The sequence below is a fragment of the Leuresthes tenuis genome, unplaced genomic scaffold (assembly GCF_036924035.1).
Source record: "Leuresthes tenuis unplaced genomic scaffold, fLeuTen1.0.hap1 SCAF_22, whole genome shotgun sequence".
Taxonomy (NCBI): Eukaryota; Metazoa; Chordata; class Actinopteri; order Atheriniformes; family Atherinopsidae; genus Leuresthes; species Leuresthes tenuis.
The window spans coordinates 12,077,552-12,104,465 of record NW_027325376.1 but is presented as its reverse complement, the minus strand read 5'-3'; the positions used below and the strand labels follow the sequence as shown (position 1 = coordinate 12,104,465).

Below are 26,914 nucleotides of genomic sequence, written 5' to 3'. Positions count from 1 at the left end.
TTTGCTTCAGAAAGCCTCAATAAGTTCCATGATTTGTCCTCACAATTAAATGTGTTTAATTTCTACTTGATGTTATCACAGTTAATTTCACCATATGATCTTGATACAATTGACCTCTTTGTGTGCTGCATAAGATAGCAACTTTGTGCAGCTGTTCTGGTTGCTGTAGTGCTTCTTGGCAGGTTTTATTTGGTTTGTTTGAGAGTACAGTATCACAGTAAGTCCACGTGTCCCTACAACTGTTTCATTCCTTGACCACAGTGCAGGACCATACCACAAGTTTAAATGACATGTCATCTAAAAATAGTAGCTAAACTCAGTCACCCTTCCCCTCTCCGGCCGGACAACCACCACCCCTCATCGCGAACCTCTCCACCCATCATGAAATGCATGCAGCTCCCACTGTACATTCCACTCAGAGGAATGAGCCAACTCCCCTATAAATTACAGACACGGGACTGGTGATTGTTTCCAGCCAAACAAAGGCTGCTCGCAAACAGAGTGGAGCAGCTTCCAACTGCTGGATAGTTGGGCTTTTCACCTAAGGGGCCTGGAGGGAAGCTGCTGCTGTGTCACCATGTTGGAGCGCCTCAAGGCTCTGTCCCGGGGCTCCTCTTTGTTACCCCTCTCTTTCTCTGTTGTAACTGTGTATCTGTACATGTGCCCGTTTGTGGGCCCTCAGGCCATGTTCTCAGGCAGATCAGGGGAGCTGTTGTGAGTTAGCCCGGCTGTCTGTATCTACCGACATGCCTCTGTTCCACAGAGGAGGTAAAGGAAAGGGGGGGGAGGGGGTTGTTACAACCGAGGGATCGAGTGAATTCCTTGACATGCGCAAAACATGTCCACGGGGGAAACTTCAAGCCCTCCTCCCCCTTTTCTCAGCTCTCCATGTAGTTTAAGCAATGGGATAATCTGTGGAGGAATTCCACATGGAAGGTATCCAGGAATTATCTAAAAAACAAGAAAGAAAAATGGCAGATGATGGAATTTTTAAAGGTTTATATGAAATGATTGCTTGGTTTTTCTGCTTTGACATATAAATTTGTGACAGCAGCATGACAAACGAGGTGATAATTCTCTAAACAGTACATACATCATCTGAACACAGATGTGCTGAACCCTGACACATTTATGGAGCTCTTTCAGTGATGCAGTGAACCTCTATGAGACCAGTTCAGATAGAAATGCTCTTGATTTAACAACCGTTACTATCCTTTTTTTTGTTGTTCTCAGCAAAGAAAAAGACAATGAATAAATAACATGTTAGAAAAATAGTTCAGTGTGTTCCCTTTTACAATTTTAGGACATCTTAAAGTCTTCTGACTGTGACAGATCCACAGCACATGCCCTAAAACAGGCTCCCGTCCACAAATGAAGTTACAAGAGCCTGTAGTCATCATGGACTGTTGAATGGACTAAACAAGTACTCTTAATTGTCATTTTGAGGTCTGGGAAATTATGATGATACATTTCTCAACTATTTCGGACAAATTTTAACAATAGATCTGGAAAAACAAACAAACATCTAATTGATTATGAATGGAAGTTGTGCTAAATTAAACTGAGACCAAATGTATCCCCCAGTAAAACTCTGTTTTCCAGTGAAATGATAATTGTCTACATGACCTCTCGTATATGCCACAGAAAACATGAAGTTCTGTCTGTGGTTACAGTAAATAGACAGCAGACTGGCAGCAGAATAGTGTTTAAAGTGCTGTTACATTATCTGTGTTTTTGTAAACAAGCTGCATCTTCAGGGCTTAGCTTCTGTCCTACATAACTGGTCGATAAACAGGCTTTAGTTTTGATTATATGATGTACAATATTGCACCTTCTTACATCATACTGGTATCTTGTTTATGCATTTTGTCAGGCCATGTGTGTTCATGCACTACTGTTTTGCTTGGCTTGTGTGTGTCCTGTGTATGATGTGTGAGGGTATTATGACTGTGGGTGTATGTCTGGCAACTGTTATAGCTGCCGCTCTGTGCCTTTGGTCAGTACATTGGGTTCTGTTTGTTTGTTTTAGTGTCTGCATGTGTTTGTCTATTTACATATATGAAGTGAGGATCCCATATATATCCTTACTGTTTACAGGTTAATTATTAAAACAAACTTATGCTGGAATATCCTTTGTTTCCTTCAGATCTCACTTCTGGGGGGAAAAAAAAACATTTTCAATGTGTTTATTTGACTTTTGAGACACAAATAGACACTGTAACCTCTGATTTTGATGTTCATTTAGATAATCTTATTTTCTTTCTATGAATGGGATACAAAATTAAAGTAGCACCCGTAGGCCAAATGTTTCTAAATATCTCCATCCATCCATCATCGACCACTTATTCGGGGGTCGGGTCGGGGGGGCAGCAGCTTTAACAGAGAAACCCAGACATCCCTGTCCCCTGTCTAAATATCTGTTTTCTTTTTTTCCTCATTCCCAAAGCCAGGTTTACTGAAACATTAGAGCTTATATTAAGGGTTTTTGTAGCAAATTCATGTCCATTTGATGTTCATCAAATACAGTTGGGTGCAATGTTCTGTGACCAAGTGGTGTACATGCAACCCTACAAACCTACAGTTGAACAAAAAACAACAGAAGTCTCCAGCTGCGTAAAGGGCCCCCTCGTAGCGCTGCGTTCTATGACACGTCTTTATCGCAGACATATTTTGAGTAATTTTTAATATCTGTGTTATGTTTGCTTTTCAGATCAAGCGTTGGCCCACCCACTCACAGCCCATACACACCCAGTGTGTGTTCAGTAGTGGCAGGTAAGAAGAACAAGCTTCTCTGTTTGTGTGTGAGTGTAAGGCAGAGGGTGTGTTTCTCCTCTAATAGATTATCGATGCACTGCTGGGTTGGTTGGCTACAGCAGACAGTGGAAATGGGCCTGGGCTCTCCTGAGGAAACAAGATATCTCCAATACACACACTCCACACATCTAACACACAAATACACTTGCTACAAATGCAGAGACAATGTGACTTGGTGAAAAAAGGCTCTCATGTGTGAGACTTTAAAGCACATTTTGCACACTCAAGCACACACTTATGTACAATTAGACACACCACACACACCTGCTGGGCTTTCAGAGGAGGCTGAGCTCCATTCTGCCTGTATGTGAAGATGAAAGGAGGAGAAGAGCTGAGACGGGCAGGAGGGAGACGGAAGAGGAGGGAGGAGAAGATTGAGGAGAAGAGAGAGACAGACAGGGAGGTAGAGGACAAAGAAAAAGAGCAAATAAAGAGTGAGAGGAGGAGCATACGAAGAGTGACAGCCAACTCTTCCACCTCTCCTCCCTTCTTCTTTTCCACTCTCCTTTGTGAACAGATGGGTGTAGGTACCAGATTCTAATGAAAGCCAAAACAGAAAAAAATGGGACAGACACTTAGAAAGACACAGGGAATCACTCATGGCCACACACACACTTTTAGTCTACCAGATGGATGCACTACTTTGCATTCATTGTTGCTCCATATCTCCTTATTCTCTTCTACTGTTATATGTGTGTGTGTGTGTGTGTGTGTGTGTGTGTGTGTGTGTGTGTGTGTGTGTGTGTGTGTGTGTGTGTGTGTGTGTGTGTGTGTGTAATGGACATGCATCTGTCAGGTCAGACAGGCTGCGCAATGATCGCATTCTACACACAAATTTTGAAAATATGAGCTGAGCCTTGTTGATGTCGCTCCTGAACAGAGATACACGCAGTGAGTGGGAAAGTGAGGGAGGGAGAGGCTCCAAGCAGATGATGAACCAGATGAATGAAGATGAGAGAAGAAAGAGATGAGATAAGATGAAGAAAAGGAGGATGTGAGGGATAAAAAAGAAAAAAGCTGTCAAACCTGCGAGCCCTGTGGGTCTTTGCTCACAGAGGGATAAGGGCAAATGGAGGCATGCTAGAGATTTTAAATGTCCTGGTGTCAGTGAGTTCACCACCGCTATGTGCTGAATTCATGTTATATTGCGACACACTCCTGCTTGTGCTCACTGATGAAATTCGTGTCATATGGTGCTGCATCTTTAAAGCTACACTTTATACTGGGACTTTTTTTGTGTTAACTTCTAATGAAATTGATGATGCAACAGTTTGACACATATTTGGATATATATATATCACAGTTTGGATATATCATACTGTTGTATGATGGATTCATTAAACTGCACATCGCATACTCATATACGCTATACCAAACACAGTGACTACAATCATGCCAGCATTTAACAAAGGTGCCATCCAAAGCCTGGATGTTGCTCAGAAGAAACAAAGCTGTCATCATTATCTAGTTTTAGATTTTTATTTTTTTCTTAGGACAAAAATACAAGCACTGTATCGTGGTTATGGTTTTTAAATCCAATTTATAGTTGATCATTTCATAGCTATGACATTATGATTTGATGCATCAGATGAAAGACGGCCTACATATTCGGTGTTGGCAGACAGCATAGCTGGATTTTTCATAAAACTGCCTTTAAAGAGCAGCAGAGTTTTAATCCAAGAAAAAGGGTAGAAGGTTAATTTAACTTTTTGAAGTGTGTGGGGGTAGCATTTAATTTATTTGGTCAATGTAAACACATATTTATTCCATATTGTGTGAAAAGTAAGGTTAATTGTGAAATGAGCACAGACATTTTCACACATTAAGGGAAGCTGGAGAATTTCCAAAGAATACAAATTTTCTTTGTCACGTACATTTGCGCATACAAGGAATTTACTGTGTTGTTTTCATGCAATAACCATACACACATGCAGATAAAAAAAATTAGAAGGCACAAGTAAAAAGATAAAGGGAACAGTATAAAATTAAAGCAAATGTATCCACTGATACTGTTAACGCACAGAAATGCGCTCCCTCTCCTGGAAATACTCTGGAGTTGGTCCTGGGTACAGTGCACAAGTTATGATTCAAAATGTACACAGTACAAAGAACACACTGTTCTTTGTGTGCAGTATGTCAACAATGGCAACTGATGTTCCCTTCCTCTGTACAGTGATCATTGTTTTGTGATGATATCAGTGCTACACATATTTAAATTAGTGAGTAGAACGAAATGTAAGTCAAGATGATGAAGCAATCATTTTTATCAGCACACATACTCACTGTAAATAATCCATACGATTTGCTGCTGTATTTACATATGGTCTCAATTATCACAGACCGTGGTAGCTGGCTGAATATTCAATGCAAGCAGTCCGGAGATAATTTAGCAGACATTTGGTTTGTTTCCGGAAAAAGTCTCGAAACTTTGAGGGCTGCAGTACATGGGAGAAAGTAGTTAATGTGTCCGTAGTTTGCTGTCTTAGCACACCTTGTCTACTCGGATAGTGAAGCACATGTACTGGTTTATCATGTTAATCATGTACAGTACCTAACAAAGTTCTGTTGGGTTTTCAAAGCTCTTTACTCGGAGGTTGTGACTGTGTGTATAAAGCATGCATGAGGCCAGCAGTGAGGCATATGTGTCACGTGTGCTTTGCTGAACTGCTTTGTAAAAGCTGTAAATGCGTATTCTCGCCACAATCTTTGTTAGGATACAGCTTGCTGTCATTTAACACAACTATGTATGTATGACTAGAAAAGTAAAGCCATGAAAGTTGCTGAATATCCACATCATGCAGCCAGTGCGTATGCCTCATTACGTTCTTAACATGGCATGCAACAAGTATGAAGCCACCTGACAGATGAGCCTTTATTCCACCTGTATTGATTAAACTACAGAAATATTGTTTCGTCACATTTTTGACTCATAGTTGTAGCTGAAACTCTTTATGTATTGACACAGTGTCCCCTACTCTTTAAATCTTAAAAACTGCAAGGAATCTCTCACAACTGATCAGTTTTCCTGGACATGTTGGGCCAAACCACACTGATTACTTTGTAGCACCCAAAATGCCAAGTACACATGTATTTGCAAATTTCTTTGGTCAGACTGACAGTTGACGTCTCACTCGCACGTCTGGAAAATATAAACCTTTTTTTTCCATAGCTTTGCTTGACAAAAAAAAGACTCGAGACTGACATCCTGACATCTTTTGGTGTCTGAGTTTGAAAAGCAACCAGCTGAGTATTCAGGAAGTTGCTGATCCAGACAAAGATGATATGTGTCACATAGCATTCTGCAAAACCACAACTTGTCAGTTTTACTTGTCTTCAGTAAGCAAGAAGGCAAGAATTCCTGTGAGACTCAAACCCTTGTCCAACATCCGCAGAGACATGTGCATCTGTCTCCATACAGGACGGTGCTATGGGTGATTGTCCACGTGTTCCTGCTTGTTCTGGCACATTTGCATCTGTATATATTTTTGAGAGAAAAAATAAATCACTTATCAAAAACTACCTCAATATAATTTTCAGTGTTCAAACTCAACTCCTTGAAATATTCCTCATCGCAATACGAGCATATGAACAAGTCCTCTTCAATCAGATTGGCAGTTGTGAGGAATCAAGCGCAGAAGAGAAAGAGAGGATATGATATTTGATGGATATAAAAAGGGAGGGGGGTGTCTGAGGAGATGGGCCCTAAACCAGTATTAATTGAACACAGCTGTACCTCGTTAAACATTAATTGGCAATTAATCAGCTCACCCGCACCTCTCAGTTGAATATATCTTTTAAAAGGAGTGAGAGAGGGGGAATAAAGTTAATTATTTACAGAAATACAAGGAAAGCCTGTTCCAGCAGCCTGTTTCCCTCTCCCTGCTTGTTCTCTCCTCCACCTTCTAGCCTATCTTCTTCCTCCATGTGCCTCATTCAGCCCATCAATCTGGTTTTGTGCCTTTATCTTTACTTCCTTCCCCTCATCTGTCTCTTGTTCATCTAGTGATGGCAAAGGAGCAAGTGAAAGAGAGATGTAACAAAAAGGAGGAAGTGCCAAAGGGTGAAAGATGGAGGAGAAAGAAGAGGGCCTGTTACTCCTGGATGAAGGAGTTCAGCAGGAGTGAAAGAATCTTGGGGAACAGGGTGTGTGCGGCTCCACCTGTGCTCATTCTTTGTCCTGGTTGAGGTATTGGACTGGAAGAGGAAAAAATGTGCATCTCAATCCCTGCGGCTGATGTGAGGCACTGCTGATCCCATACGTTAAAGATGTGTATGAAACATACAAAGAGACTAAGTTCAATCCAAGCTTTCTTCCTGATTTTCAGATGGTCGGTGAGTGCATGAAAGGTGCATGCTGTGTTACAGAATTACAAATGCTGTCAGATGAAGCCCGTATTCCCTAATTCCAACCATGTATGGGTGTGAGTAGAAAAGATGTTTAGATGTTGATCTGACAAACACCTAAAACATAAAATGGGGTACCAGATTTATTCACTCGAGACAGTTTCCAAACCCATTCAAACTATTAAACTATATAACCTCCATATGCGTCCACAGGCACTTTCTGTTCTGACTGAAGAGTTGTTTGCACTGTAAACCCAGTCTGTCCTGCAGATCCAGTGTGACAGGCTGCTCTGCCCTGTACCGCAGGCCCTTATATAACTACACTGATTTCAGCAACAACGATAACCTGCAGTGCCTTTCCCTCGATCTGCCAGTGTCTCCCCATCCTGGCTCACATTTACTTATTTCGCCCCACATCTAGGCTGTTTTCATCTCGCTCGATTAAATGCTTTCTTAAACGCTTTGTTTCCCTCCGTCTCTTCTCATTATCTGACGCTGCTTCCTTTCTCTTTGCTCTCTTTATTCATGTCATTTTGGCTGCAGCCCAAAATTCCCAGCTATTACTCACTCTTTCTCCACTTGTACTTCTATTTCTCTGTTGTTCAATGTCCTCTGTCAGTTGCCATCTATCTTCTCTCACTGTCTGAGTCTTTCTCTCTGTCTAGGATTAAATATTATAAATGCTGCTTCATATTGGCCAGAGGCCAAATCTGTCCAGCAATAAATCAATACAGATAGAGAATTATGTAACATGCCACCATGTTGACTGGCCTTTTCTCCTTCGTCCATCTCGGTCTCCTCCTCCACACCTTATCCTGTGCCACTGGCTCGACTTGTTCCACTTCCCTTCATTCACTTTTTCACTCATTTAAACATACAAGTCTCTTGGCATTAGGTTTAATTTAGCCATGAAACATATTATACATACAGGCACTCAGATTTTCAGCTGTAATCAGTCATTACCTGTTGAAAATGACAGAACAATTGCTAGACATCGTGAAGGTGTAAAGATCCTGTAAATGTAAAACGAATAATTAAAACACATTTTTTCTTAGTCTTTGTATAATTTAAAGTTTTATTCTTTGTACTGATTAATTTGTTCTTTTTCAATGCTTGATGACAGTATATCTATAACCCCAGGTAGTACGGTAGAAATTTAATATAAAGAAATTACCTATAGGCTGGTGTTTGGAGTTTGAGCTGAAACCTCACTTGGAGAAAGAAGTTATTGCCTAGTGGTGCTTCAGAGAGGAAGTCCTTGTCTGAATTTTGGGTGAAGTTTATTTGGGACAAACGCCCTCCTTAGAGGAAGCACAGCTTGGTTTCAGTTGGTTTACAGCTCACTGCTTAACGGGCAGTAATAAAGCAGTAAAGGTAGGTTAACTGCAGTGATATGCTTCCCTTTCATAACCATTCACTGTTAGTTGGCTACACCAAACCGCACATGCTAGCCATTTTTGCTCTTCTCACGCAGAAGTGTCAAGTAGTTATAAGATCCTTTGCTGTATCCCAGTATGATACAATATTTAGGTTTCTCATGTGTATTAGGCCCAATCTCTTTTCACACTTTGCCCCTGAAAGTCAGCCCTATTCCTCTGTTTTGCATGTGCGTGAAGAACATGAAGTTCACTCAGAAGTGTCTAAAGGCGTCCATCCTAAGCGGGATGTGTCTAATTACAACAAATTTGTTTGCACTCATCATACAAACCAGCATTCCCTGGTATTGAAGATGGGTTTTTTTCTCCAATTTATTTAACTTTCTGCAGAAAACCTCTTAAGAATGCCTAAAACCAAAACAGTTGAAAGGTCATTGTCGTACCATCCTTCCTGTTGTAGTTGTTCAGTTACAGCTTCTGCATTTGCTGGTTAACGTGTTTCTCCCGGCAATGGGAAAAGATTTCATCAACTTGTATTAGACAGTGTACCATACTGATGGTACAAAGAACATTCATCGACACACTGATTTTAGTGTAAAGGGGTATCAAATATGTTTTTTATGTAAATGGAGTCGTAACAACTGATGACATAGTGGTCTGTTGCAGTGTCCTATTTTTTGGGGGCAAATATTTCTCATGTAACTGAGCTTCAGAGGTCAAGATGCTCAAAACCAAAGTGTAAGGTTAACACAAAGAACTTGGATTAAGTAAAATGAGTCTCTAATGAGTTTACATTCAAACCATCTCGACCATCTGGACAAAATGTTTTTTAATTAAAGTTTCATTGATTAGCAGAAGCCTGAAATGAACCAAAAGTGTTCATAGGTTATTGTTTTTATTATTACCATTACAAATACGCCAGTTGTTTCGTGAGTGCATCGGGTCTTAATCTGTTAAATGAGCCTATGCTATTAAATAATTCAGTAATACAGCAAGCATAAAATTACGAAAAATTGCTTTTTACTTCTATTGAGGATGAAAAATGTGTGGATACAGTTTATTCTGGGGTTAAAGTGTATTTACTCTTGATTAAAAAACACAATTACCAGATGACAACCACTGGCACATGTTAGCTACCAACTGTTTCCACAACAAGTTTAAAAACTGCAAAATGACTGATTTATTCATTTTCGCAATTCAAGAGATTGATTAATTCAATTGAATTTATAAGCAGTTATTATGGACTGTAATACCCGTCTACATTCTAAGTTTCCACTGCAACTATTCTGATGAAAATTTGCTAAATAAATAATTATCAGCACATATGTAGACTGCAACATCTGCATCTCTGCATGTGCATCAGTAGCAGTGATCCACCAGAAGATGAAACTGAGCCACTGCCACATGTTCAGCTGCTGATCTTGTGATATTTTGCATTCAGTGCTTGTCTTGATAGTCTTTCTTTTCCAATCCAATGCAGTCTGGATCTGTCTCCCTGCTTCTTTATAGAGACAGGTAGGCAGAGTCAGAGGGTGCACTAATGGAGCTTACGTTTCCTTTATCCTATACCCTGGTCAGAGTGTGCAGTTGTATGTTTTTCTTTTTTCAGTGAGCATGCTGCAGTTTCCATACCGTCAACCAAACCCACCCACCCTGTCACCCCACTTCCTCTCTCCCAGCTTTCCGACTGTACTTTCTCTCTCTCCCCATTCTGGAATTTCATCTTCCTGCACGTGGCCGGTGCTCAGAAAGGATGTGTTATGTGTGTATGTGCCCAATTGTCTTGAGTATATGTCTAGCAACATGCCAGCATGCTACTTAGTTCTTTCTCCCAACCTGAGCTTATCTTAACATAGCTGCATTACCAGCTGTGGGTTCAGTACAGATCACACCAACTAATTTATTAAAGGGCACATACCTGAAATAAAGCTGCCCAAATGATTCTTTGTTAGACTTTCTAAATGTAAGTTTTTTTTCAATAAGTTTGGTTGTTGTCTGACTCGCTCATTTTTATTTCCACTGTTATCTAGTGGTTTCCTAAACAAAAAAGCAATAAAACTGGAAGAATCGATGATGCAATGACTTTCATCCTCAGAGGCTTTTTTCCCCCAATTTATCTTATGTGGATGACTCAGTCCAATTTCCGAAGTCCCGTTGTACCAGAATAGTTCTTTCGTGTCATTATGTTTCCCGCGTCATTCAACATTCCTCTAGAATTTCCTCGCTATCCAAAATATGCCAGAGACCACAGCAACATCTTTTTCTGCTGGTAGCATCATAATCATAGAGCCTGTCACCATGGTAACCAAGAAAATAGCACTGATGCTTGGCACACAAGTAAGAAATGTACTGCTCTTGATGTTTTCCTAAACCTGACTAGCAAATTGTTATGGTGTTCTCAGCTTATTCTCTTTTCTGTTAGCGTGGTGGTGGTGCTACTACTAAAGATTATTTCATTAGCAAGTAGATATTAGTACAGTCACCTTTTTAAAGTGTCACTCTCCAGCTCCATTCTCTTGTACAAAAATGGCCATTTCCTGCTTCAAATGGACCAAAATGTCTACAGTCTATTTGAGAATTCTCAGATTAGAAGTTTTCAAACCAGCTGTGACATCACATCTTCATCATTCCGTTGAAGCGATGGCACTCAGACTTTGGTCATCTTTCTGTTCATACTTCTCATGCTTCATTCAGACTTGCCTGTGGAGCTAAGCACCCCATGGTTGTGTAAAATATAGCAACGGTGGATGGAAACAGGTGAAAATATCACTTTTTTCCTTTTTAAGTTTATGCCTCTTGAAGTATTTGAACATGAGGGTTTAATCATACACAATAATAGCAGCGAAGCTGGTGTCAACTCAAGAAAAAAATATATATATTTTCTTTTGAATTTTAATTTTTTTTTCTTAAGTTCACCTGAAGTCATTTTCATTGCTGCTGCTCTCTCTAAGGCCTTTAAGAGTTAGTTTTCTCATAAAAACAGCATTGTGTTAAAACAGCTGCGGATGGGAGCAGTTGAAAAAGTGATATACGTAGGGTTAGACAGAGAGCAGAAGGTTAAAAGTCTTAAGAACATATTTCAATCATTTTTTTTGGCTGGAGGCAACAGCTAATTGTTGTTGAATTCCTCTGAATGGTTGCCCTGGTCAGATTGCTGCTTCAAAGCGAATTAGTGGAAAGCAGTGTATGTGTGAAAGGTGCTTCTGAGTTTTACCTTCAAATAAGATCTAACTAAACTTTTTGGTGTGGTTACAACTAGCCTGGTCATCTTACTGCCAGTTTCTTGCCAGTTATGACTGTAGCAATGTAGCTGTTTTACCCATCACAGAAATGGCTTTGATTGTGCATAATGCAGTCGTATTGATGTATATGACAGAGAAAAATATGTCAAGTTTTGACAAACTGAAATGATCTTTGAAAGGCTAAAAAAAAAAACAGGAAGTGGACAGAGCTCACAGAGTAAAAACAGCAGAATAGCAATCATGTAATCTAATTGAAATGATTTAATTAGAAACAGAAATTAGATGACTAAATTCAATCAAAACACTAATACTAACTCGGTGAATCCAGGAAAATTGGGCAAATGTCATCCAGTGGTCATATTGTACGAGAGCTGGGTACCGAACCTGGAAGCCATTGTTCTCACCGCACCACATGTAATGTGAGCTGGTCTTTATGCTGAAGCTTCATCACCGGCTTCACAGATCTGTCAGGTGTGAAGATGTTGATGTAATACTTTCACATCTGCAAGACAACACATGGTGCTGAGTTTTATAACCTCTGTAATCTGCATCTGTATTGATTTTTATTTTTTTAATCATTCATGTGCCTACTATGGGTCAAAGCGTGAGTCTCCATCAGGCTTACATCACACTAATGAAGAGGAGAAATCGAGGTAGAGAGTGAACAGAGGCTCCTTCTGCTCTCCAATCCCATCTGTTTGACTCAGAGGGAGGGAGGAGAGAGGGGTGGCAGACGAATGAGAACAAGGCCAGATCAGGCGGAGGGAGGGATGGGGGGGTGGAAAGGGGGGAGGTGCTGTTTAGAGAAAGGCAGGGAATGAAAAAAGAATCAGAGGGAGGCAGGCTGGGGGGTTGGGCTTGTGTATGTGAGAGAGGGGGAGAGAAAGCAGCAGCAAGCGAATGTGTTGTATATGTCTGTTTGTGCGCGTGTGTGCGCTCGCTCTGTTCCTTTGCTTTCTTTGTTTGACTACTGAGTGGGGGGAAAAAAAAGCAAGACAGAATATAGAGAGATTGAGAGAGGGTGAGGAAGAGAAGCAGAGGAGGAGAAGAGGATCTAAAAACGAGAGTCACTTATTTTTTTAGAGAGAAGGAGAGAGACAAAGAGGACTTCTATTTTGGTGTGTTTTTCCCCCTCATTTCCTCCTCACAGGCTGTAGAATAAGAAAAATATATACAACAACAAAATCAAGAGTCCTGCATGCTTTTGACAACAGTGTCATATTCTGGAGCAGTGAGTGTTTTGTGTGCTGGCTCAGTGAGTGTGTGCTGAGGAGGTGGGGGGAGGCTGTCCGTGCAGTTTAAAGGGAAACACAAGGCACACACAAAGCTGGGAGCGCAGGCGGAAGGCAGGCAGGCAGGCAGGCAGGCAGCAGGGAAAGGAAAGGAAAGGAAAGGAAAGGAGAGGAAAGGGAAGGTTGTGGGAATCTGCTGAGCTGGCTGACGCTCTAATCAACAAGCCTCTTTTGGATTTTACCCTACCAAGCCGGCCCGTGTCTCCCTGTGCGCTCAGCCTGAGCCTGGCCACGGTAAGACAAGCTACCTGTCCTCAAGCCTCTCAGCTGTTTGACCGCTACAGCTCTGCAGACAAAAGCAGAAAGTTGCTCTGTGTGCGTGTGTGTGTGTACGTGTGCAGATGGAAAGGAGCTAAGCTAAAGGCTGAAGCTAAGGCTAAAAGGCGTGAGGAATGCAGCACAAAGGGAGCTTGTGTGCTCCAGCTGGGGCTGTGTGTGTGTATATGTGTGTGTCTTTGTGGACAGGCTTGAATGTTTATGTCTCGGGGCTACCCGAAGTTTTGCATGTTAAGGATACTCAGAAATACACAGTTAAAGACATTTTAGACACCTTGTGGAAGAAAATTTGTTCTGTTTCAGCTGTTTGTGGAGACACTGAAAGCTCTTATTCTCCAATAGTCATTACATAGTGACTCCTGCTCCTTTCCATAAAAAGAAAAAAATATTATTTGGAAACCAAACACAAATTAGGACTTTTTTGATACTTCTGTTTTTCCTTTCTTTCATCCTGTCTTCACTCCCTACTGATTTTAAATGCCTGTTTGAACAAAAGGATCTCCCTTTATTTCCTCAGCTCATCCCTTCTTTCAATCCTCCTTTTCTACACACATTGCTCTTCTCTCCTTATCTCTCCTTCATTAAATAAGCAGGTGACTGCACTGAACACGAGTCTTGTGACTTTATTGCCCAAGCATTAAGTGAATGTTTATCTGCTGCACACACACAGAGATACCGGCTCCCATTAGCCTTTTACACACCATAAGTTAAACGCAGAGAGCCCGGTAAAGCAAACTGTGCGCTCTCCTGTCCAGTGTGTTGTGATCGGAGGGGGGCTTTCGGCTTGTTCAGTAGTCTTGTCTGCGGTTAGCACTCGTTTTGTAAATGTGTGAGTGTGTGTGAGACATATTAAAGAACTCATAAGAGCCGGCTCTCTGTGTGTGCATGCCCCTCCCTGTGCGTGTGTGTGAGAAACTCAACACTTGTGCCGGCGTCTGCCTGAAGCTAATATTGGTGTCAGTGTGTGACTGTGCGTGCACGCCTGTGTGTGTACGTGTGTGTTGGTCCCTGTCCTAATTAAGTCCGTCCCCCTTGTGTTAGAACCAATACAAACATTCCTAGAATAAAAGCCCCAGTAGAAAGACGTCTCACACGTACTACTGTAAACTGATCCCTACAGTGCTCCCACACACACACACACACACACACGTGAGCGCCCGGCTTGCACATGCGCGCACACATTTGCACACACAAGGCGAAATCCATGTCACTACTCGATTGGTTGCCCCCACCCTTCCTGTTTCCCCCAGGGAGTTTCCACCTTTCTCTTTTTTCATTAGTTCACTACCAGAGGAAGTAGAGCATCTCTCGGAAATCTTGCTTTCCAGTTTTTCTTTATGTTTGGGGATTCTTTTTTTTTTGTTTGTTTCTCCATCACTTCCTGTCCAGATGCGATTATCCAAAAGTGGCGTGCCAGGCACGGTTCAGCCAGGGTCGCCTGCTGTGGACTGGAATACATCATAGCTGTGCACTGTCTATCTGACATAGCCTTGCCCAATTAGGAATCGCTGCATACATGACACAGCCAGCGGTAATGCAGCATTAATCTGTTTATACTGCGCGGCTGCTTCCCATGCAGAATACAGAGCACAGTATATCGCCACAGAATATGAAAGAGCTTTATAGTGTATATTGCATTATGATATGGTAGAATCGATGGACTGCTCTTTGATAAATGTCTTTTATACTTGATGAAGTCAAGTATGACGTGTGTTGCACTGGAAAAATGCAAAAATTGTGCTGGATTATGAAAGAATTACTGAAGATGGCAGAAATGGTCATTTTGTGGTGGTGGTCGTTTTTTTTAGTTAAGTCTTTACATTTTTATGTCAGAAACAGAATACAATAAGGAACTTATCAAAGACTCACAATATAACAACACACCCTCTGTACATCAAAAGCATGTTTCTGGAAATCATCAATGTGCATAATCGCAAAGTCTCTTTGCCAGAAAAGCCTGAGGTCTCTCCCATATCCCCATATAATGGTTGTGTTTCCATCAAAGTTAAGTTTAGCCTTAGAAAGAGTTGAGGAAAATGATTTTACATTTTTTCTAGAGTTTATGTGGATGACGACTGAATTTGTCATGATCAGCTCTCCACTATTACAGAAAAAGCAAAGCTGAGACTGAACTAAAGACCAACTAAATGATTATCTCTGCACATTTAGTTGAACAGAATTCCTGAAGCCTTGTTTATTTCAGCCCATATATACAACTTTATCTGTACTGTCTCATGCTGACGACACTATGCAGCCCGGTCTAATCGCTCCTCATCAGTTATTAGAAATAAGCTGATATGCATTTTCTTTGAAGATGCAAGCAAAAGTTTGCTTTAAATTCACTTGAAACTTGGGTGAATAGGCGGCTAACGCCACTCTTTGTGACAAACATGCAGGCCTCTGAAAGATTTACTTTAGTCCAAACCATTTGCTTTTCCTAATCCTAACCGGGTAGGTTTTCCTGCTTAAATCTGACAAAATGGTGAGTAACATCAAAGAACAGGGAAAACCCAAAAAATAATCAAGTCACAAACTGTAACTACAGTGTCCAAAGTTGAAACGAAAATCTCTTCACAGAGGAATTGATTTCTGGTCTCTGACAAAGTTATACCACCACCATCCAGCTGACCTCAAATGTTTCAGTGTTTATTCGTTCATAAGGCTCACACGTGTGCAAACTCAATGTCAATATGAGTCTTAAGACTATCTGTTTAAACAATCACGAACACGTGCCGTTTGTAAGGTTTTTTTGGGGTTTTTTTCCCCTTCATCTCTCTGCATTGACCATTGCTCTGTGCATTTACGATACAATGTCACACAGCATGAGTACGGTACTGTTTTTGTTTGTCAAAAAGTTATCTGCTACAGTTGCAACTAATAATGTGGCCAGACAGATTTCATGTTTCCCATAAGGTCTGTTTTTCTTTTTCTCCGTAGGCTACAGTTTCGCATAGTCATTAGTTGGGGGAGGGGCTGACCCTGCCCAGCTGTAGAACATGTCCTCTTTGCCACTGCAGACATAATATCGAGATGTGAACTGTGAAGACGGTTTATTCTGCTGCTTGGTGTTCAACAGCAAGCCACTTCCTGCAGAGCCATCAGGATGCCACCCAAACCCCCCCACACCATGCTTCTGTGCTCCACTGCAGATGTGCTGCACCTCTCTATACTCCTTCTCAGCCCCAGGGCAGTCTCAACACCCCCCCCCCCCCCCCCCCCCCCCCCCCCACACACACACACACACACACACACACACACACACACTCACAAAAAAAAACAACTGAAGGGGGAGATTGTGCATTCATTGGAATGGAGGCTGAGATGGCAGGGGGGATGATGAGGAAGAGGGTGATTGAGTGTGCTGCCTAGAGAAGAAAAAGGGGGGCAGAAAGAAGAGAGAAAAGGACAGGGGGAGGGGAGGGTTGCCTTGTGTTTAAAAACAGGGTGGAAAGGGGGAGAGGAGCAGACAGGCAGGAGAGGAGGTTCCGGGGTGGAGGTGAGGGGAGGATGGCTGGCTGACTGGCGCTGTGGCTGGGTTGTGTCTGTGGTGAGGGGGCTGAAGCTGAACTAATAACCGCTCATGTTCAACAAACAATCTGAGACACACGGATGCAAATAAACAAATGTTTGTTACATTATAAAAATTCAACTAACAGCCACTTGCACTTGTACAGCTCTGATGTCACTGGTGTCATGTGGGACAAATAGCATGACACTCATGAAGTGATGGGCACTACACGTGTATTGAAAGCTTTGGTGGTTGTTTTAAATGGTGAGGAAAGTAGATTTAGTAGTATTTTTACAGTATTTGCAAGTAACTTAATAAAACTGAATGTATAATAACATGACTGTGGCACTTTGCTTTTGTTGAAATGTGATGATAAGTAAGTAAGAAATAGATGATTATTCTGCTATCTAAGGGAATCACTTACTGAGATGCATATGTGTAGTGTGTGGCGCAAGCTGCTTTTATTTAGTATCCAAAGCAAGATGCAATGTGGTGTATTGAGTGGATGATATATTAGATTCTGATAGGATCCTGAATCAATTTCTAATCCTAATAGAAGACTGTTTCATATTTCATTCTGTGTCTGCTCTGATGCTTTATCTGTGATTGCTCCAAAGAAAGGACAAGGCATGGGTGGTTAATTCAATTATGCAGGGTCAAAGGGCTCAAGCAGATTAGCTTTGGCCTTGGAGCTAATATCTACCAGAGTTACTATCCTGTGTAGGTAGCTGTATATGATTAGCTGAAAGCAAGACAAAGAGAGCATCAGAGACGTGATAAAAGACAGCGGCAGAGAAGCCAGGCACCTGCACTGCAGTCTGACTACTCGTTTTCCGGAACACGAGTTAGAGTTTGGGAAAAGGAAGAGGACTGGAGATTAAGAGAAGTCTTAGAGAAAACTAGCCATACTGAGACACTTTGAACACACAGTGGCAGAGGTAGTATGCTGAGTGTGCACATGGCTTCTTTGTGTGATGGAGAGGGGTTGGGGTTTGTTGATTTTAAGCTAATGGCTTCCAGTCATCTCAGTCAGGAGTGACTTGTGTGTCTACTACTGGATGTGGACAAGCTATTGGCAGCCTGAGAGAAGAGAAATCCATCACACACACAATCCCACATACTGATGAGCACACACATGCTGTGATTGGCCTCAGTCCTACCAACCTTTTGAGTGAAAGACACAGATGTGTATGGATGCACACGTCTTCACTGCATGGATGCTTTTATTGCTGTTTTTCAAAGGTCACCAGTGGAGGTGTGTAAGTTTACAACGTTGCTTACATAATGTGTTTAAAAGGCCACAGATTATGAGAATCTGTCATCATGATGGTAAAGAATGCCAAGTTATTTCGAGCTCATGATAAAAGTGGATAAGATGAGGAAGCTGATGGATTGTGTCTTCACTGAACAGTCTTTGCTTCAATTTTTTTACATGCAAGTTTAATTATGTTAATATTCCAGACAGAAGGGAGTGTTTATTTCCTTTTGTACTTTTTGTACTTTGTTGTTTTCATTATTGGAGCTTGCATTATTAGTTTATCTGCTTTGCAGCTTCTTCTGCCGTTAAACTCTGAGTAAGAACAGCGTCTCTGAAATCTAGACCACAAGATATAGAATCTGTAATAGTAGCGCACAAACGCACATTCACATAAACACACACCAGCGCTTTTACTGCACTCTGTAATTGCATGCAGCAAATACACGCCGCGTCTTTGAAGCTTTCTGCTCCCGGGCCATTCTCTTTCGTTTTCTTTTTATCTGTTTATTTGTGGCGTTCTTGCCACAAGTGATGTGGCCCAGCACTGCCTAGCATTGTGTGTGCACGTGAGGTTTCCTCTATTCCTGTGCCTTCATCAGAGTTTGGGGAATGTCTGGGAGCATATGTGCTCTGCAGTAGATGTGGGTCAGGTTTTGCAACTGAGTGCATGTTGTGTGTTGGACGTGTGTTGCCAGTAGAAGTGAAAGTCTTCAGCCTGCCTTATCTCTTTTGACTGACTGGTTTGACATTCTTGATAATGCTTAGATAATAAACTAGAAGAAGCAGTTTAGATCGTCGTGACAAAAAGTATTTTTTGCTGTTGTTAAATGCACACGCACTGTGTTACAAGGACTGTTCTGCCTTTAATCCATTCATGTTTTAACGTCACTGGCAGTATGCGAAGATCCCTTGTGCTCTTCAGTGTCTCATTAATCTCTTTGTATTTCGTATGCAAAACTGCATTCTGCAGACTAAACCCCCTGTTCGTAAAATGCAAACGGCTGCAGAGTTGCATGTGCAACAAAACCACAGTACAAACACGTTCAACTCTGGACTAAGTCCTCAAATCAGCTTATGGACATTTGCTAACGACGCATGCAAAACACACACACACTGGTCCTCTGTCCTTGAATGCACACAGACACACACATCGGCTATAACCCATGGGTGACCCCACAGTGTCCTCCATCGATCAGCTGGTTGACAGTGATGCATTAAGCTGATTATGTTTCTAAGGATACGCAGGTTAGATTACTAGAGAATAGCAGGAAGTTGATGGTATGCATGTTTGTTTCTAGAGGGTCTGACAGCTGGAATTAACAGATCAGCAAGAACGGGAAAGTTGTGCTTTGTCAATTATTATGTTGGAGGTCTCTTCTGCTCCCACTTTCACTCCCTGTCTTTCTTTTCTTTTCCTTCCTATGTTCTCCTTTTGACCTGCTCTAGCTTTCTCTTCAGTGTATTACATCGCCTGTCACTTTAACCCAGTTCCACACTGAACCCTGACCCCTCTCAATTGTGTAACATCTGTGATAACTGTGCTTTCACATGTCACACAATGTGTCTTGCTCTATTTTTTTTCTCCACACAAGTCTCAGCTGAGCCACAGAGGAGTTTTTGGTAAGCTCAAGTCAAAAGCTTTGTTATCAGCTTTTTCTATGTTGTGTATTTGTTATTCTACTTAATTGTGCTCAGTGTGTGTGTAAATAAGAGTGTGAGAAATCAAAGCTGTGTCTGTCTGGGAGTATTCACGAGGATATCTGTGTCACTGCAGTGTGTCTGGAGGGCAGCGGGTACACTGTGGTCTTTATGGGTCTGAGCGTGTGTTTGCCCCCAGTCATGTAACACGATCTGTGTCGAGGGGTCCTCCATGCCTCCTTGGTCTGTCTGCACCCTCTTTCACCTCCCCCCATCCATTCACTGCAGTCTTTCCTTTCTGTCTACCTCTTTTCCTGTATCTCATCCCTCTATCCTCCATTTGACTGAACCTTACGCTAGTACTTCTTTTGCAAGTCTTGAAATATATCTGTCCAAGCCCTCAACCCTTATGACCTTCTCTCACACATACTGGATTTTAATTAGAGAGATCTGTGGAGGGAGCACGAGATATGTGTGTTTGTGTTTTGGAGGGGGGGGCGGGCTGATGTTGTAACAGATTGCCTCTGTATCCCTTGTTTGGCTTTGATAGATATCTGGAATTGCACTGCAAGTTGGCTCTACTGTAGTGTGCACTGATGAGGTATGGTGTAGATTTTGTGTCTGTGTTTGTTGGGTGGGGCAGGGTGATGAAGTAGGTCACGAGACAGGCAGAGTCTGTCCCTCAGGATTTCTATCACTGATGTATAGAATTACAGGCTTCACTGTGTGTCTACTCGGTCAGATGGTCAATGTCGCCTCTTTTTCTTTATCCTGCTGTTTTCAATATGCTGAACACAGAACAGCTGCTAAAAATATAAACTATAGCTGGGTTTCCATTGTGGGTTTTTTTGCATTTAGAAGATGTTTAATAAGAAAAGTGGAACGGAAATGCTAAAAATCTGAACATTAAATAACCTGCAAATAAAAGTTTGTATACTTGCCTGAGATGTACTTTAAGAAGCGCATTAAGGGTAAATAAAACTTTCTGAATCACATCTGCCCTGTTTGGCAAAGATTAAAATGGTGTGACTCACCCATTATTTTCTGTATTAGCCAGCAACTGTCGCCTAGACATGATATAAAATTCCATATATTCCCAATTACAAAAGTAAGTCTTACAGTAGAGCGCTCGCTCCTTTTGAGGATGTCCACCACCGTTGTTGTTTTTTTTTTTGTCTTTTGAGGTTTGTTTCTAGTTATGACAGCTACCTCTTTTACTGTTACAACCATGAGCAATGTAGCCTTTACCGCAACTATGGTGACACAATGCAGCCTAGTTTATTCACCTCAAACCACTTGATATAAACATGCTCAACTCACTTTTGTTTTTGCAGCTTTTCAAAAAAAAAATTGCTCGGATTTGCTTTGCTTGTGAATGGAAACTCAGTTTATGATTCTAAATATATTCAGAGGCACAGAAAGTTCCAAGTTCATGCAGCCATGTGGCTTTGGGAGTTGAGGAACTTTAAATAAAACACAGCTGAGAACGTACAAACTCCTACACTCGCGGACTGATGGCCAATGTGTTATAATAGTTATTGACCAAACTGAAGTCCTTTTTACTGCCACAAACCTTCCTCCCAGAAGTTCCAGTGTGTGTTTGCCACTCCTTTTTGAAGTTTGAAATCGATCTGGAGCTTATTATGTTGTGTGATGTTTGGGCCGTGTGTTTGCTGTTTCCAGGAGTTATGTATGTGTTTGTGTGTCCAGTACTCTGTTGCCATATGGCAGCCTTGTCAGCAGACAGTGCAAACACAGCTGGCTGCCTCCCGTGGTCGCATGGGTGAACAGCAGTCTCCCTGCAGATACTAAAAGCCCTAATAGGAAGATCACATTCACCACCAGTACATTAATAAGGCTGCGAGGCACACTGGGATTCTTGGTATGTTTGTAAGGTGCATTAGTGTCAAAGTTGCAGCCTGATATCCTGACTATTACTGATGTTAAACTGGTGATTATTAAGTCTCTTAGCAGCTGCTTGTGTTACATAGCTGCAGGCGGCTGATAAGAAAATAAAGAGTGACGCTTCTGTTAAAATTGTGTTTTAATGTGTGATAATTGTGATTACAATTATCACAGTGTGAGCCATTGAGACTCTTACTCATGCGGAAATCTACGCCAGTGTTTTTGTATATTTTATAAAGTCTATTTCACACACTATAATATGTTACTACTGGAATGGCTTTTTGATAAAGGCTATTTATCAAAGGCACATGTGCTCATCTGAACCAGAGACACAAAGAGGAAGAAGAGAAGAGAGAGCAGGTCCTGAACGCTGCACATCATAAATAAAATGTCAAACACTGGTGCATGCTAGCCAGTGCTCAGAGTAGCATGAAATCTGCTCTCACCCCCTCCTTCCTTATCTCCCCTCCCTATCACTCTCCCTGCCTCACTCTTTGCGTGTGTGTGCAGGGTAATTGAGGTGTGTGACCTTGCTGTGGGCCTGGCAGGTGTACAGCAAGGGATGAGATGAATGGGGGAGAGTGAGGGGATGGATGGAGAGCTCTGCTATTATACATTTGCCGACTCGTAGCCTGCCTGCCTGTGCATAGATGTACATGTTTGGTGTATATGTCTGGCATCCTGCAATGAGAAAAGAAGAAGTAATTGTGTGTGTGTTGGGGGGGGGGGGGTTGAATACGGTGCAACTTAGAAATCAGATGATGTGTGTGTGGGTGTATGTGTTATTGAGCAGAGAGATGGAATGCAATATGTTCTATATACTGCAGGGTGTGTATCTGAATCTGCTTTGGATTAAAATGGTTGCACCATTTTTAAACATCACTTTCAAAATGTTTTATCTAAGTCTAATGACCATAAACAAAAGGGACAAAGGGTGGAGAGGATGAGCAGATTCTGTTTCATAATGTTTCTGTTACTATCATTAAGACTACATTTCACATACATCATGTTGTTTCCTGCCACAACAATGTTATTTGGTGTGCCAACACGTCCCTCCCTGATGTTTTTCTCTTTGAGGGGACAACCAGTCATTTTTTCTTGACTCCTTGTCTCATATGGCATTCAGACTTTAAAGCAGCCTCTTTCTTTTTGTTAGGTGAAGCGTTCCAGCACTTTTTCTGTCATTATTTCACCTGGTGATGCATGAAAGTATTGCTCCCTTCAAATACAAAATGATTCTAGCAAGCTGTTTTACATCAAAGAAAAAAATGACATTACATCTCAGTCAAATATAGTGTAAAAATCTATGTTTTACTGACACACAGACTTGACTCAGATGCCCTTCCTGCAATTTTTAACAATACTAAAATGCTTTTTCAATTAAACGTTGTAATAAAAAACATATTCTTGGTTTCTATGGGGCTCTGACAGGTTTACTATAGGACCATGTCATTATCTGCACCACTGCCTCTAAACAAGCTCCAGTTTTTGCTATCTTACCACAAACATTGTATACTGGGATGTGGCTGCATCAAAATTTTTAGATTACAGGATTTCTCAACTGCTATGATGAGAGAGCATCTGTGAGTACATAAGAGGATTAAAATGCATATCCAAAAATGTAATGGTGTTGGATGTGCAAAGTGAATGTGGTCAGAAATGTAATTAATACGTTCATGAAGAAGGTAAATCCTGTGATTCCAGAGCTTGTCAAACTGCACTGTGTATCACCTCGTCTCCCGTTTATAAAGAGTTGCATAGTTAATGACTTGAGGTACAGCACACAAGTCATGTCAACGTATTTTAGTAAACCTCCAAAATGAAACGATGAATGTGTAAATGAGCAATATTATGGTCCCATTAAAAAATAAACTCTAAGCTGTTCTTTGCTCCAGCCATCTCCACCAAACAGTGCAATGTAAAAAATGAATATACGACACGGTGCCCATCATCATCTGCTCCACAGAGTAATGTGGAAACATCAGAGTCGATGATCTCTCCCTCATTCAGCCTCTCCTCTTCCTCTCTGCACAGTAGCACAGTGCATCTGTGTCAAGTCACTGGGTTCTTACGTCCCAGAGTAACCCTCACCCTCCCATACCAGAGCAAACTCTCCCTCCCTCTCTCTGTCCTTGTGTCTCAGACTGTCAACCCCGATCTCTTCATCTTCTTTCCCTCCCCCACCTCTTCTCTCACCTCTCTGCTTTCTCCAAAAGAAATCTCCCCTTGTTGCATGTATCTCCAATTCTCTTTCTCTCTATATTTAATGTGTCACTCTTTTAGTACCTCTCCCTTGCTCTCACTCCATCATGCAGCAGTAACACACACAAATCACTGCACACTCTCATGAAGCATACACAAACATAAAACTGTCTCTGTGCATATATTAATAGATTCAAGCTCCTGAGCTGACTGCTGCATGCATAATCTATCTGCACATACAGAATGTGAACAGACACTTAAGAGGGCATGCGTGTGTGTGTGTGTGTGTTGTAAGGCCTTAGGCTCCTCCCTCAAGAGACAGGTGTGGACGAGATTGAGTTCCACCTCATTTCCTCTGCTCAGCGCAGCTGGTCAAGGACACATTTACACACACAAACAGAGGCGTGTTGAACACATGGTTACACATATGCACAGAGAGATGCACACATCTCAGATAAAGCCACAAGGCACAAAAAGGATCAAATACAGCGTTAGCATAAAGTAAGCGCGTGCAGTCAATGTTCAGGAGGCAGCGTGCGCTTGGATTCCTGTAGAAGGGGATTACAGCTATGATTAACACGATTGCCAGAGTATATCCATGGTGACGCCGACAGATTTGTGGTCTCAGTATTAAGTAGCTTGAGCCCCTCCCACTGCATGCTTGACTTGTTCTTTATATGTCACACACTCACACGCAGTACAATAGTACCATCATATTCTTAGATCTTAGATTATTTAACTTTGATCAGTGTATCAATAGGAAAAATTATGATCACGGCATACTCATGAAAAGGCATGTTTGACAATACTGCTCTGATGTTATGAGCTGGTCATTACACTAAAGAAATGTACACTGTCCAACATTAGTTAGATTTAAATCCTCAGTTATGAAAATACTGGCTGAGATATATATATATATTTAAAAATTCAAAAGAAAGAAAGAAAAAAGCTGTTCAGAGCGTAACTTGGAACCATTATTTTCTGATTCGACTGCCAAAGCACCGGCTCCAGCATTGAGAAACTGGTGCTCCAGTCACAACAACGCTCTGCTGGGGCAGAGCAAAGACCAACTAGTCAAGCTAATGTGTTGGGACTTTTGTGTATAAAAAATCTAGAGCCAATGTTGCATTTAGTTTTTGAATTTCATGAGAGAATAATGAAATACTGAGCAGCAACTCAGACGTAAGCAAAGGTAGAAGCCTCTGAGCTCAGTGTTCCCCTCATTTACCAGCACAGAGAAGCTTTGTCAGTTCACAAACACAAACTGTTGTTTAAAACTGGGTCTATAAACAAGACCAGTGATAGTAAGACATGACTTTTCAAGAAAAACTAATAAACACTGATCTGAAGATGGCCTGTCTCCTTGTACCTCCACAGAAACTTAACATACACCAGGAGGGAACTTTAAATGTGGGGAGAAATCAACCCAGTTCTACGCAGGTTATCTAGCACCAGCACAAAGTGAAACCACTTTGGTGAAAAAGATGTATCCTAATCAAATGTGGTTTAAAAAAAACAACAACTATGGAATCAACCACCACACTTCTCTCTAGTTTGGATTGAAATGACACATCAGTAACATCAGGTTATGTACTCTGAGTGTGAAATGTTTCCCTTCTGTGCCATGAAATAGATTTTATATAAGCCAACCTCCTATAGCAAGCAGTGACTGCCTTCTATTCTACTTTCTTGGACAGTGATGTGTTATGATAGATGAGTGGTGCACTGTAATTTATTTATTATTATTCTAATTAGATTTTTGTGTGTGTGTGAGCACCCCATCTGTTGTGGCCCCTGCCCTGTGCAGGAAGTGTGGGCTCACGGTGTCTGGAGCGCAGCCAGTCAGTCTCACTCTGTTTTAAATACCCCGATTTTAAAACATTCCCTTTAAGAACGCAGTCTGTAGGAAGAGATTTCAAGTCCAGCCACAGGAGCGGAGGGAGCAGCGGGGCACGTCATGTGTGTATATATCATGAGGCTGTATGCTTACTCAATGGTGAAAGTGATTGATTGTCATATTGCAAGTACATATGTGTTTTTGTGTGTGTGTGGTCCTGTTGATGGTATGAGCCCCCATGTGGGTATCACGTGTGACCCAGTCGAATAAAGAGATCTTTGTGAGCAGATGCAGGAGATGCAGCTCATGTCAAACACTCTACTGAACTTCACATCCCTTCCACTTGCAAACACACCACCTTTATTAAAGTGCTGCTGTTTGCAAATGACACATTGCATGTGTAGCCTTTTATATTGAATAGGTATGAAATCTTTGTGGTTTGGAGTAAACACAAACCCAGTAGTGTGATTAGAAAGACCTGAGTCAGTCTTTTTGGTATGTGACGGCTAAATTAAATGGCATTATGCAACTGGATAGTACAGTTTAACACCTCTGCTCAGGTATGTGGGCTTGGCAGGGCTTGTCTGACCACTCTGCTCACACACACAAAGCTCTAGAGAGCTTGATTTCTTCTTCTGCTTTAAATGTACAAAGAGTCTTTGCTGTAGTCTACACAAGTGACTGTGTGCCACCACTAAAATGATAGTTAGGTTGGGTTTCTGATTGTGATGTTGTTTTTTAAAAAAATTTTATTTCTTTAATGCAAGCCCACGTTGGAGCCGCTAATTTTTGACCAATAATAATATTTACTGAGTTTATTGCAGTGCAGCAGGAAATGGTGTGCACAACCGTTTAACCAACTGACATGGAGAACAACACACTGGCAGATCAGGTGTTAGTGCAAGTGTATCTGATGTGCAGAACTGAGGGAGCAAACAAATATTTTCCTCCACATTGCTCTAGTTTTCATGAGATGGTGAGATCTACAAGCTCCTTATGGGTTTCATTTCAAGTCATCATGTTTACATGACTAATACAATAATGTCATTAGTGCGTCTAAAGATCTGAGTAAGGAGAGTCTTTATACACACTTATTAAATCATTCTGTTTGTTCGAAGTTACAGAATAAGCTGGTAACAGCAGAAAATAACCACCATTTGTAAAACTTACAGCAATTACAAAAGCTACAGAGCTCTAAAGATGTCATATTCACAGCAAAAAA

At 41.4% G+C, this 26,914-nt stretch overlaps 1 protein-coding gene across 4 annotated transcripts in view; it reads left to right on the top strand.

Annotated features, from left to right (window-relative positions):
- The window catches only part of kdm6ba (lysine (K)-specific demethylase 6B, a), a 94,102-nt gene that overhangs the window by 34,630 nt on the left and 32,558 nt on the right, over positions 1 to 26,914 (top strand). For 2 of the 4 annotated variants that reach the window (XM_072376090.1, XM_072376087.1), the window contains exon 1: positions 12,650 to 13,302. The gene's annotated coding sequence lies outside the window, so the exon portion shown is untranslated. Of the gene's footprint in view, positions 1 to 2,710; positions 2,773 to 12,648; positions 13,303 to 26,914 lie in introns of those variants that run through there. The other 2 variants (XM_072376088.1, XM_072376092.1) reach the window with 2 other exon arrangements.